General features: G+C 52.1%; 1 pseudogene across 1 annotated transcript; it reads right to left on the reverse strand.

Annotated features, from left to right (window-relative positions):
- Positions 1-9,450: 9,450 nt before the first annotated feature.
- On the reverse strand, positions 9,451-10,323 carry LOC311175190 (olfactory receptor 14A16-like; annotated as a pseudogene). Its single transcript has one exon. The product of its transcript is annotated as an olfactory receptor 14A16-like (transcript).
- Between the last annotated feature and the right edge of the window lie 3,020 nt (positions 10,324-13,343).

The raw sequence follows: 13,343 nt of genomic DNA on the forward strand, positions 1-13,343 counted from the left end.
TGCTCCTGCAGCGACTGCAACAATGGCTTTGCCTCCACTGAGTGGAATAAGAATTTAATGAAAATAAGGTAAATCAGAAAAAAATTATAACTTGTGAAATAGTTCCTGACAAATATGACTGGAACTTGTTAACATCATGCCAGAAAGTGCTGACTAGACAGGAAACCAGCCTCTAGGCAGTGCCGCGATGGAGAAGCCCGTCTGCACACCGAGATGGGAAGCCCGAGGCTGAGGGTGTGCGGGACACACACTGCCCAGCAGTGGCCGGGACCGTGGCTGACACGAGAGGCGCACCAGGTGCTTCCGCCGGGACTTAGAGGGACCTGCCCACGGCTGGGTGGACCCCCGTGGGTCTGCTCATCGGGAGCGGCCTGCTGGGCCTCCGTTTTTGTTATCTCAACTCTACATCCTGCGCCAGGGCAGAAGTGCCCACTCGGCCGGTCCTCGGAGCCCAACCCTACAAGGAGCCTCTCACATCAAGAGCAGAAGGTAGGGTCACCCCGGGGAGGGCGTGTGTCCGGAGGGACCCCGAAAATGAAAGAGGGGCAGAGAGAGGCACGACGCGGCAGGAGACCAAGTCAGGCTGCAGCAGCCGCCCGCCTGCCGCCAGAGAGCCCCAAAGGCCACGAAGCCCCAGTAACAAAAGCCAGAGCTCAGCAGGGGCCGAGGACAGAGCCCACCAGGGTCAGGTCGCCATGTCCCCCACGCGCAGTCGCGTGAGGCCCAGGCTCGGAGACTCCCCCGCGGGTTTATCCGCCAACAGAGACGAGGCACTCACGGCACCCTCGAGAGGCGGCGGCTCACCCAGACGGTGTCAGGGACGCCCAGCGGCCACCGGCAAGGACGGACAGCGCTAGTCCGCGGTGACGGCCACACCGGCCCCTCAGGGGCCAGTCAGGGCTCGCGGCGCTCACAGGCCCTCGGGAGTCCGTGGGCGGTGCCAGCAGCAAACAGTTCCTTGAGGCTTTGCTGCCCCTTCAAGGCCGTGGAGAGACGGGACAGGGCCCGTGTCAGACCAAGTCCTTTAGGTTCTCCCTCCTCAGGAAGCGGCTGCCGACACCCATCTTCTTTCTCTGGAGACGGGACACCTGCACGCGCCTTTGGCCTGGTCTCCCCTCCTCCCCTCAGCGACCCCCCCCCCCAGCTTATATCCTCCCGGGCTGTCCCGCCCCCAAGTCTGATTGGGCCATTTTCACTCCTGTGGCTGATTGGACCGTTTATCATGAGCCCAGAGCACTGATTGGTCCATTCCCCAACCCAGGACGTGTGCTTTACTTAACAGGGCTCTGAGGTGCAATTGCCAGACTGACTTGCGGTGAGTGGTGGGCCCTGGTGACAAAGGTCTGATTGGACCATGGAGCACCAATCAGCTCACAGCTCACACCTGATTGGGCCCATCCGCGAGCCTGGAAGTGCCTGATCCGTACCAGTCTCTGAGGCACAAGGGCTACACTGGCTGGTGGGGGCGCCGGGGCGTGAAAACGCCCTGCCCGCAGCTCCACCGCTGAGGGGGGGGCGGCGCCTGCTGCGGAAGGAGGGGCCCCAGGAGCCAAGCAGTGGAGGCCTTGACTGGTTGGAAATCATGGCCGGGATCTGGGACGTGACCTCTATCTCAACTACTAGTGGCTCCGCAGTGAGAGGCCTGGGGGGGACGCCCAACCCCGGAGACCACAGAGAGCAGCACATTTCCCGCCTCACCCGCCTATCCCTGGGTCCTCCAGCCCCACAGCTGCCCCTGCGCTGGTTCCAGGACCAAGGGCCGGGCCTGGCTCCTCAGCAGCGCCCTGCCCGGGGAAGCCTGAGCCGCAGCTCCCGCTCGCCAGTGTGTTGTCACCGCAGCATCTGGACACTCCTCGAGCCAGAGGCACCCCCGGGAGGGACACCCCCTTTTCTCCTGCTCAGCAGGGGGTGCAGCTGCAGGAACCAGGCCAAGGTCATCGCCTCTGGGGAGTCTTTAATGGCTCAGGGGAGGTCATGAGGCCAAGGGGCAGCTGTGGTGCTGCTCGAGGTGGACGTGGTGGACGTGGTGGATACATCACCTCAAGAATCACATCCACAGGTTAATAACACTCATGTTTAAGAGATTTTCATGGACCTCGTGTGTTATAAGCAGTCAGGAGAGCATGGAGACAAGTGATGGCTCCCAGAGTAAACACTGGAGAGGAGAACCTCACCCCCAGCTCATGGTCTCAGGGCGGAGACAGAGCCTTGAGGCCCCGGGATCTATAGCACAGAAGCTGCTGGAGATGAAACATTTAAAATATTGCTGTGCTTAATTTTTATGTAATATAACTTACATAGTGTAAAAAATAACATAGTTCTACAGTAGAAGAAGAGGACGTAAATATTACCCACAGCAAAGTTGACAAGAACTCCAGGTGTAAAGATATCAAAATACAATTTTGACAGCTAAGGGAGCCTAAGCACACACACAAACAAATCAATGTCTCCGAGCTAAACATTTTCACTGTACATACTCAGTTTCAGTAAGATGTTATCATAGTATGTTATTATGTTATTATAGTATGTTATTATGTTATTATAGTACATCAAAGAGAGAACTCCTGTTAGAAACAAATCTGACATCTGGATTAATATTCACATCAACTGTCAGTTTCAATCACAGATTACTTTCCCAAGAATGTGTCGATCCTTCCATCTCTGGCAGATTCAGGAGTAGATGCTCCTTGTCCTTTGCACAGAAATATGAATTTGTCTCAGAGGGAGGTGACTCATTACATTCGTGAAGGTGAGGGATCCACTCAACAGTGCACCCCTTCCCTCCACTAGCACGGGGGCCCCTCAGTGGAGACACACACAGGAAAGAAGGAACTGAGAGCCCAGAACTGCAGTCTAGTGACCCAAATGCTCCCAAGGAGCGAACCCTTTCACCACAGCTTCACTCTACATAACTGTTGGTAATGTGTGAGTTCTAGAACATTCTTTCAACACCAAAAACATAGTTAAACAATGAGTGAGAATTCAGTTTATTTGAATGTCACACAGTTGGAGGTTTGGTAAATGTTTGCAGTATTTTAGGAAACTACAGTTAATGGAAGAATATGAGAATATAAATGTCCGGAAAAGGAAAATTTCTAATGCAATAGTCTATAATATATACATTATGGCATGTAAGAGAGGATAAAAACAGAATGAATGAGGAGTTACACTTTTAGCTTGTGATATCTCACTTGTTGGTGTATTGGCCATTATCTCCTCACAGCCATTTTCAAGGTTTGGTTCCTCAGACTGTATATGACGGGATTAAAGGTGGGGGGCACCACCGTGTAGAACATAGAAATGACCAGGTCAGACATGGACCGGGACCCCGAGGTTGGCTTCAGATAATCAAAGCATCCAGTGGTGAGAAACAGCACCACAACCAGCAGGTGGGGAAGGCAGGTGGAGTAGACTTTGGACTGACATTCTGCGGATGGTATCTTCCTGACAGCAGAGAAGATGTGGACATAGGAAATGACGATGAAAATAAAGTAGCAGATACTCAACACCACAGTTATGAGAATGGGTGCAAGTTTGTTCATTACATTTCCTGAACAAGAAATAGCCAATAATTGGGGGATGTCACAGAAGAACTGGTGGACCATGTTGGACCCACAGTAGGACAAGGAGAAGGTTCCAGCTATAAGCATGACAGAGATGATGTCCCCACCCAGCCAGGACACAGCTGTCAGCTGCACATACTTGTCTGCTCATAATGACCTCATAGTGCAGTGGGTGGCAGATGGCAGCATAGCGGTCAAGGCTCATCACTGTGAGCAGGTACAACTCTGTACCTACTGAAAGAATCAGCATAAACACCTGGACGACACAGCCTGGGAAGGAGATGGAGCTGCTGTGCCTCAGAGAGCTCACAATGGACTTGGGGACCGTGGCTGAGAAGAGGCCGAGATCCGAGAAGGACAGACCCCTCAGGAAGAAGTGCATGGGGGTGTGGAGGTGCCGGTCCAGGGTGGTGATGAGGACGATGAGCCCTTTCCCCAGCAGGGCGCACAGATAGACCAGGGAGAAGAGCAGCGGGTGCAAGAATGCCATGGTCCCCTGGGTGGGGAACACCAAGAGGACAAATTCTGTCACGGATGTGAGATTGTCCACGGTCACCCCTGGAGTCATTTTCTGTATTTTAAAAAAAAATAAAGAACAAGAAAATATTGTCATATCTCAATATTGTGATAAAATGAGTTATCAGCATAAGATAATGATTCAGATTACTCACTGGGTAATTAATCCTTATTGGTCCTACAGAGTCTAGTACCCTCATGTGCGTGTGCCACTGTGTTCAACCTTTCATTTCCATCTCATGTGAGGGGGATAGGATCACACTTTCCAAACATGTCCTGAAAATTGTTGAAGGCTTGAAGATTTCCACTGACCCAACAGAACTTTAAGAATTACAATCTCAAACCTCTCAACAAACCCAACTGACTGTCCCTCTTCACTGCCCCAGTCCCGCGGCTCCCCCTCTTGCCCAGGCCCCAGCGTCTCCACCCAGCACACATCCCAGAGGTTGTCCAGGGCACAGCCCCAGAGGACACGTGACCATGCCCAGCCCCTCCCCACCCTGGAGAGCCTGTCCCTGCTCCTCCAGCACAGCTCTGGTCTGGGGAGGCCCCACAGAGACGGGTGTGCAGGGAGATGGGGTGTGCAGTTCCCTATTTTCCTGCTCCCCAGGACCCGACACTGTCCTGGAGCTGAATGATTTTGGCTCGGCATCCCCGTGTGGCGGGTCCTGACACCTCCTCTGTCAGATTTCTGCCCCTGTGGCCTCAATGCTGCCTCCTGGTCTGTACCCTCATCTCCTCATCTCCCTGCCCCTGACTCCCCACATCTGAGGACCGAGAGACCACGTTTCCCGCAGAGTCTCCTCCTGGGTCACACCCACATGTCTCTTTTGCAGGATGGGCTCATCCACCCTGGGTTCCTCCTGGCCCCTCTGTCCTCCTCAGACTCATGCACATCTGTGCAGGGAGAAGGCCGCTCCCTGGCTGAGCTGGACAGTCTGTGCGTGTGGCTGTCCCTGCTGGTTCCAGGGCCCTGGGTCCCCCGGGTGCGGGTTTGTTCCTCCCCCCAGGCCCATGCGTGAGTGGGGATGTCTGGACACGGGGCTGCCCTGCCCTCGCTCCCCCTCCCCAATCTCACCCTCTCCCCCCTCTGTGGTGTGACGGAGGGGCAGGCCCTGGGGAGGGAAATATAGTGGTGAACAGAAATTTAAAATTTAATAGAAACTGGAAGATAAATGAAAATACCAGGTGGTCATAGGTGGAGACATCTCTTGAGTGGTTTAGAATAGTATTTGCAATGATGAAATCATTTTTTCCGTTTAAGGTAGGATTTTTAGGAGAATGTGGTGATATGAATGTATTGTAAGAGCTTAGAGAAGCCATTCCAGCAATTTTAATGTAAACAAGAAAAAATAATTTTTGAACCTGTTGTATCCTATTAAAACCTTATTCAGTGATTTATAATACATATTTATATTTATATTGTATAAAATTAGATTTTCTATTTTTCTGTTCCTGTGTGGAGTTAAAATGAAAACAATATTCATTCCATAATAGACCGATTTCCAGATGTTCTATCATTATATTGTGAAGGAAATAGAAAGATCAGCATAGATCCCGGGAAAAGGTTATGAATTTCTGTCTGACTCACCTGCTTTTCATAATAGTTTAGGGATGAACGTATGTGGCTTTCCCTTTTTAAATAATTATTATTATTTTAAATTTTCTCTGGAGTATCTACTAATTTTTAAATAATTACATTAAATGTGATTTTTTTTAAAAAATCAATTTATTTTTGCTTACAAGAGCTGGGGTACAGACCAGATTTGTGGGGGGATGAAAGGATTCACCAGTGACAGAATGAGGAGGAGAACAGGCAGACTGACTGAAACCCACTGCTGAGGGGAGCAATGGGGAGACAGGAGAGGTCCTTTGCGCCATGTGGGTAACTCCCTGGCTGGGGATGCCTATAGCTCATTATTGCTGAGACTTAATCCCTTGTACCACCAGGGAGGCCCCCATCAAATGTGATTTTATGAAACACTTAAACACTTTCAACTCAGAGTTCTAAATGCTGAAATAGCATAGCTTTGATACAACAATTCTCAAATACACCACCTGAAAATAAAAAAAAAATGTATTTATATAATTTCTCTCTTAGAAACTATCCCAGAACGACATGGCCCTCTGGAATGGAACTATTTGTACACCTTAGAATTTATTAATTGTAATTTATAAGATGAATATTTCAACTACTGCTCCTCTGAAATACAGAATGCATGTGAAGTGATACCGGGTTGTAAAACACGTTACCTCAAAAGAGAACAATAAAATTCCCTCCGGTAGGACAACAAAGTAAGGCCAGTTGTTCACACTGAAAGGCTGACAATGAAACACAGTTCAATGACCCACGGAGACATAAAGTGAACAGAGACCATGGATCACCCGGGCCCGCCCCACTCATCGGACCGGTATGTCCAGGCTGGCGGCGCCCGCGGCCCAGCGGCGGCTCCCCCGAAGCTCGGCCTCGCGGTGAGGGGGGAAGACACGAACACCCGACGGCCGGTCCCCGTGGCCCCCGCGGGCTGCCCCCGCCGTCCGGTCAGGCCTTGGCTCACTGACCCCAAAGACAGCCCGCAGGGCGCGCGCTCTCCCCCCGCCGCCCCCAGGCCTGACATGTCCACCCCCTCCTCAGGGCCTCGCAGGGCCCAGGTGTCCTGTCCCTGGGGGCTTCTCGGCTGTGCCCCGGTAATGAGCCTCCCGGGTCAGCAGCGCCGTCGGGGGTCCTTGGGGACCCCGCGAGCAGGACCTCCCCCTCAGCCCGTCCCCCCCACCCCGCGGGGCCTGGGTGGCCCCGTGTCATCGCCTGGACGGGCCCGTCCACCGCAGGATGCTCCCCGAGGCTGCCGCCTGTGCCCCGACCAGCCAGGCGCTGTCTCTGGACGGCATCCGGGAAGTGGAAAAGGGTGCGCAGTGGCTCCCAGCTTAGTCCAGAGTCAGGAGCGAGGGCGGCACAGACATCAAGGATGAGGCCCCGAGCCCGGCCCTGCGCTGCTCCCCCCCCACCCCGCGAGGCCGGCGCAGGGAGACGGGCGCCCCTGGCACGGGCAGGAGACGCCCCGGCGGGTCCCCTGTGGTCCCTCCCCAGCGGCCGCCCGTCCCAGCGTGCGTTTCCTGGTCAGGGCCGCCCGGGCGCCGAAAGGGTGCGCGTCGCGAGGGGGCGGGCGCTGGGGCCTGGTCCCCGGTGCTGGACACGGGACCCCAGAAGCCGACATGTGGACCGACCCCGCGGCCCGGGAGGGCTCGTCCCCATCTCAGGGCTGAGGGGCCGCGTGAGAGGCCTGGGGACCCCAACACCGAGACTTGAGGCACCAGCACCTTCCCGCCCCGCCCACCTTTCCCGGGGTCCCTGGGCCCCAAGGTTGACCCTGCTGGGTCCAGGACAAAGGGCCAGCCTGGCTCCACGGCGGTGTCCTACCCGGGCAGCCCGTCCACCGCGCCCGCTCACCAGGGTGTGGTCACCGCAGCACCTGGGCTCTCCTCGGGCCAGAGGCGCTCCCGGGAGGGACACCCCCTTTTCTCCTGCTCAGCAGGGGGTGCGGCCGCTGGGGCCAGGGTGGGGTCATCGCCTCTGGGGAGAGTCTTCATGGGCTTGGGGGAGGTCATGAGGCCCAGGGGCAGCTGTGGTGCTGCTTGAGGGCCGGGCCAGCTGGTCATCACCGGAAATACCGTGTCCACAGCTGGTAAGTCTACGGCATGAAAAACTCTCATTTTGTGATCCACCGGGCGTTTGGAGACACCGTGTTCCGCTGCAGAGGGGACGTGTGAGGGGGTAGCCTCCCCCGGCTCATGTGCTCAGGGTGGGTGAGCAGCCGGGAGGCCCCGGTGTTGACAGCACAGAAACTGCCAGAGAATAAAAATTCTTGTATCGCCGTGCTTTATTTTACATAAGGTTTTTCACATAACATAAAATAGCATAGCTCCAAAGTAGAAGAGAAGGACTTAAATATTCTCCATAGGAACACTGACAAGAAGTCCACGTGCCAGGGCCTCCCGGGTGGTGCAGGGGTTGCACAAAGCGCTGTCAAGCCATCGCCAGCCTCTGTAGCATGAGTTCTATCCCCGGCCAGGGAGCGACCCACAGGGCGCAACAGACCTCTCCTGTCTCCCGGCTGCTCCCCCCAGCAGTGTGTTCCAGTGGATCCGTCTGTTCTGCTCCCCATTCTGTCTCTGGGGAATGCACTCACCCCCTTCACATCTTGCTCACACCCAGCTCTTCAATGCATAAATAAACATATCTTAGAGGAAAAGAAGTCCAGTTGTGAGACATTGAATACAATTTTGAAAGCTAAGGGAACCTAAACACAAACACACAAGAACAAATGTCTAAAACCTACACATTTTAACTGTACATATGTAGTTCCTCAATAATAATTCACATGCATTTTAATTTTAGTGTAGTATGTCACAGTCCAGTCCTGTTACAATCAAATTAGATATCAAGGAATTAATATTCACACCAGTTGTTGCTTCCAGTCACAGATTCCTTTTCCCCAGGGACACGCACATCCTCCCAGCTCCATCATACTCAAGAGAAGATTCCCCTTGCCTTTTCAACAAAAGCATGAACATCTCTTAGAGGAAGACACTCCATTAGGAATCTGAGGGGTGGGGGACCCCACTCAGAAGTCTCCCCTCCCCCCCACAGGGCACAGGGCCCTCTGTGGAGACACACACAGGTTGTGAGGACCGAGCGGCCAGGACTGGGGTCCCATGACTGTGTGTGCCTGAGGATAAAACCCTTTACCACTGCCTCATTTCACATAAATGTTGGAGATGTGCGAGTTCTAGGAATTTCTTTGACCACCAAATACATGTTTTTAAGTGTAAGCCGCATTCACTTTATGAAAATCACACAGGGAGGGTTGGGGAAAGGATTGCAGTATTTTAGGAAACAGGAGTTTATGGAAGATTATGAGAATATAAATTTTTGAAAAAGGAAAAATGCTAATGGAAGAAGTCTATGCTTTATAAATGATGACATGTCAGAATTAGAGGGGAAAAGCTGAACTAATGAAGTTATAATTTAATTTTATTTTTTTAAAGAGGCATGTATTTTATTCATTTATTTATATTTTTGTTTGTTTGTTTGTTTATACATGCACTGTGTACAGTCAGAAGCGAGGTAGGGTGAGAGAATCAACCAGAGACATAGCGGGGAGCAGAGCAGGCAGAAGGACCGAAGTGCACTGCTGAGGGGAGCAGTGGGCAGCATGAGAGGTCTGCATGCCATGTGGGACCCTCCTCCGGTGGCCGGGGAGCAGCTGGGGATGAAACCGGCGCCACAGAGGCCGCGGGCAGCTTCGCAACACAGCGCTCAACCACTGTGCCACCGGGGAGGCCCAAAGATATAATTTTAGATTGTGGTATCTCACATCTTAGAATATTGGCCATTCATCAGTCTCCTCACAGCAGACTTCATGGCTTGGTTCCTCAGACTGTATATGACGGGATTAAAGGTCGGGGGCACCACCGTGTAGAACATAGAAATGACCAGGTCAGACACAGACGGGGTCCCTGAGGTCGGCTTCAGATAAGCAAAGCATCCAGTAGAAATAAACAGCAAAACAACCAGCAGGTGGGGAAGGCAGGTGGAGTAGACTTTGGCCTTCCCTTCTGTGGATGGGATATTCCTGACTGCAGAGAAGATGTGGACGTAGGAAATGACGATGAAAATAAAGTAGCAGATACACAACAATGCAATAACGAGAACGGGGACAAATTTGCTCATTACATTTTCCGAGCAGGAAATTGCCAATAACTGAGGGATGTCACAGAAGAACTGGTGGACCACGCTGGACCCACAGTAGGACAAGGAGAAGGTTCCAGCTGTGAGAATCACAGCATAGAGACCCCCACCCAGCCAGGACACAGCTGTCAGCTGCACACACCTGTTCCTGCTCATGATGACCTCATAGTGCAAGGGGTGGCAGATGGCAGCATAGCGGTCAGAGCTCATCACTGTGAGCAGGTGAAGCTCTGTAGCTGCTGACATAATCACCATGAAGACCTGGGCGACACAGCCCAGGAAGGAGATGGAGCTTCTGTGCCTCAGAGAGTTGGCAATGGACTTGGGGACCGTGGTTGTGATGAGGCAGAGGTCTTAGAAGGACAGACTCCTCAGGAAGAAGTACATGGGGTTGTGGAGGTGCCGGTCCAGGGTGGTGATGAGGACAATGAGCCCATTCCACAGTAGGGCGCACAGGTAGATCAGGGAGAAGAGCAGCGGGTGCAAGAAGCCCATGGTCCCCTGGGTGGGGAACCCCAGGAGGACGAATTCTGTCACGGCCGAGAGATTGGTCACCCCTGGAGCAGTCATCTGTGTAAAAGAAGAAAGTGGGAAAAGCCTCGATCTTCCAATATTGAAAATATAAGGGGTTATCAATATAAGTCAATTATTCAATGCATTTTCTACATACTTATTCCTTCTAGGTTCTGTGGATTCTAGTATAATCATCTGTGGATACAGTTTTCTTCAACCCACTTATTTCCTTCTAATGTGAATGTGCCATTATTATATTGTCCAAATATGTCCACCAGATAGGTGAGAGATTCAAATTTCAACTGTCCCCTATAAAACTTGAACACATTATAATCTCTTATATGTCAAAAATCTCAGCAAAGTTCCCATACTATGCACTCTGCCCCAGTCTGCTGCTCCTGCTCTTGCCTGGGCCCCAGCATATCTCTCCAGCTCACTTCCCAAAGGTTGTCCAGGGCACAGTCCCAGAGGACACGTGACCGTGCCCATCCCCTCCCCACCCTGGAGAGCCTGTCCCTGCTCCTCCAGCACAGCCCTGGCCTGGGGAGGCCCCACAGGGACGGGTGTGCAGGGATGTAGGGTGTGTGGGTCCCTGTTTTCCTGCTTCCTGGGACCTGACACTGTCCTGGAACTGAGTGATTGGGCTTGGTGTCCCCGTGCGGCAAGTCCTGACGCCTCCTCTGTCAGATTTCTGCCCCTGTGGCCTCACTGCTTCCTCCTGGTCCATCCCCTTGTCCCCTCATCTCCCTGCCCCTGACTCCCCACATCTGAGGACCCAGAGACCACGTTTCTTGCAGAGTCTCCTCCTGGGTCACACCCACATGTCCCTCCTGCAGGATGGCCTCGTCTACCCCGGGCCCCTCCCAGCCCTTCTGTCCCCCTCAGACTCACGCACATCTGTGCAGGGAGGAGGCCACTTCTGAGCTGTCCCTGCTGGTCCCAGGGACCCGGGTCCCCTGGGTGCATGTTTGTTCCTCACCCCAGACCCATGCGTGAGTGGGGACACCTGGACACGCGGTAGCCCTGCCCTCTCTCCCCCTCCCCAACCTCATCCTCTCCCCCAACTGTGGGGTGACGGAGGGGCAGGCCCTGGGGAGGGTAGGATTTTTTGAGAATACAGGAAATAACTTTGTGGATATACATTAGTGTAAACAATCCAATATTGTTTAATTAGAAAATAAATTAGGATACAATTTGGTCTAGTTGCAGAAATCATTTGATTACTTTAAATGTAATGATGAAATATGTTTTCCATAGATCTCTTCCTGACTTAAAAAAAAAAAAGTTCCTTCTTCCTTTTACAATATCACTCACGATCCTTGAGTGACGGAGTTGGAGAAAAACCCCAAGTTCATGTTCATAAACAGCCAGATGTCCCTGCCACCCGCACTTCATTGTCATAGCCATGAAACTCTCCCCAATGGCGCTGTAAGAAGCTATTGAATTTCTATCTGATATATATGTCATAAGATTTAAGGACAAAAAGACATAACATTCTGATTTTTGACAATAAGTATTATTTTTAATTTCATCTTGAGTTTGGTATTCATCACATTAATCACATCAAGTGTTTTGATTGTATTTGACACTGAACACACGTGGACAAACTGTGTTGAGTGCCCAACCACAGTGATGACATGATGTTAGATGTATCATAACTCATGATCTACTTTATGATGATGTTATAAAAAGTTACAGTACTTGTAACAGTTAAAATAAAAGAGTTATTTTCTCCCAATGAAATTCATCCCAGGAGAATATGGAATTGTGAAATCTAGCAACTTGTGCACCTTTAGAATTTATTAGTTTCATTATTTATAAATAAGATTTTAACTGCTATGCTCTCTCCAATGTAAAATGAAGCTTGAAATCTAAAAACTTTCAAGTGTGAGTGGATTCTCCTCTGAAAATAGCTGGGGAAAGATACCTGACATCTGGGGGAAAGATCCAGCAGGCTTGTCCTGTCTCTGTCCTGAGGTTGTCCCCATGGCGGGACAGAGGGCGTCCAGGCCTCTCACTCCATGGTCGGGGCTCGTGGGGAGCCTCTGAGCACTCACAGGATGGTCCACCCCATCCTGTGCCGCCTCATGGACAGAGCAGGGCCTCAGGGCTGGGCTATTTGAGCTCTGGAGCTGGCGTCCGCGTGTTGGACACTGTCCAGATTCCAGCCCTCAGGGACCTTCCTCCCGAGGGACAAGTGCCCTTTTCTGAGTTCACTGTTTTAATTGGTGTCGTCCTGTAGCACATTCAGTGACCATTAGTGCACTGAGTGCACTGTTATCGGTTTACACATCCATGAAAATTAATTTAATTGTCCTCCAGGCTCCACCACACTCCACTGACCCTGCCAAGGGGACCTGGTGTGGCCCCGTCGTCAAAGCCATGGATGAACCACGTCCAACAGGAACAGGAAGGTCACCGTCACCCACTGTGTGCCCTTCAAGGGGACCTGGGAAATGGGTGTGTGGGGAAATGGGTGTGTGGGTTCATGGCACCCCAAATTACTGTAGTTAAATTCCTTTTTATTCTCAGCAATGATAGATGTAACAAAACTTGCATTGTCATATTTGACTGAATTGTGTTTTTATCTTACATTTCAGGTCAGTCCCCAGGCTGGGCTCTGTCTTGACCAGTCTACACGCTGGTCTGCGGCTTGGGGTCTGAACCAGGGAAGTGGGGGCACCTCCTCCCTGGTGCAGGTTCTCACCTGTGTGCTCACAGCCCTATCAGGTCTCCCCCAGAAGTACAGCAGAAGACAAGAGTCCTGACCCCATGCACTGTCCTATCCCATATCCCCAGTGTCCCCCAGGCCAAGTGGGCAGCAGGTCCAGCAAGATGGCACTGGGACTGGAAGGAGGCTGGACTGGAGACCCCGGGGTTGGGGGAGGACCCAGCTCCGGATCTGTCAGATGCTCGGGGGCGAGATCCTAAGACCCCATCTCAGCCCCATCTCTTGACCCCCCCTTAAATCCTCTCTCCACCCATCCGGAACCCCAGCCACT

Source organism: Talpa europaea (genome assembly GCF_964194135.1).
Source record: "Talpa europaea genome assembly, chromosome: 8".
Lineage (NCBI taxonomy): Eukaryota > Metazoa > Chordata > Mammalia > Eulipotyphla > Talpidae > Talpa > Talpa europaea.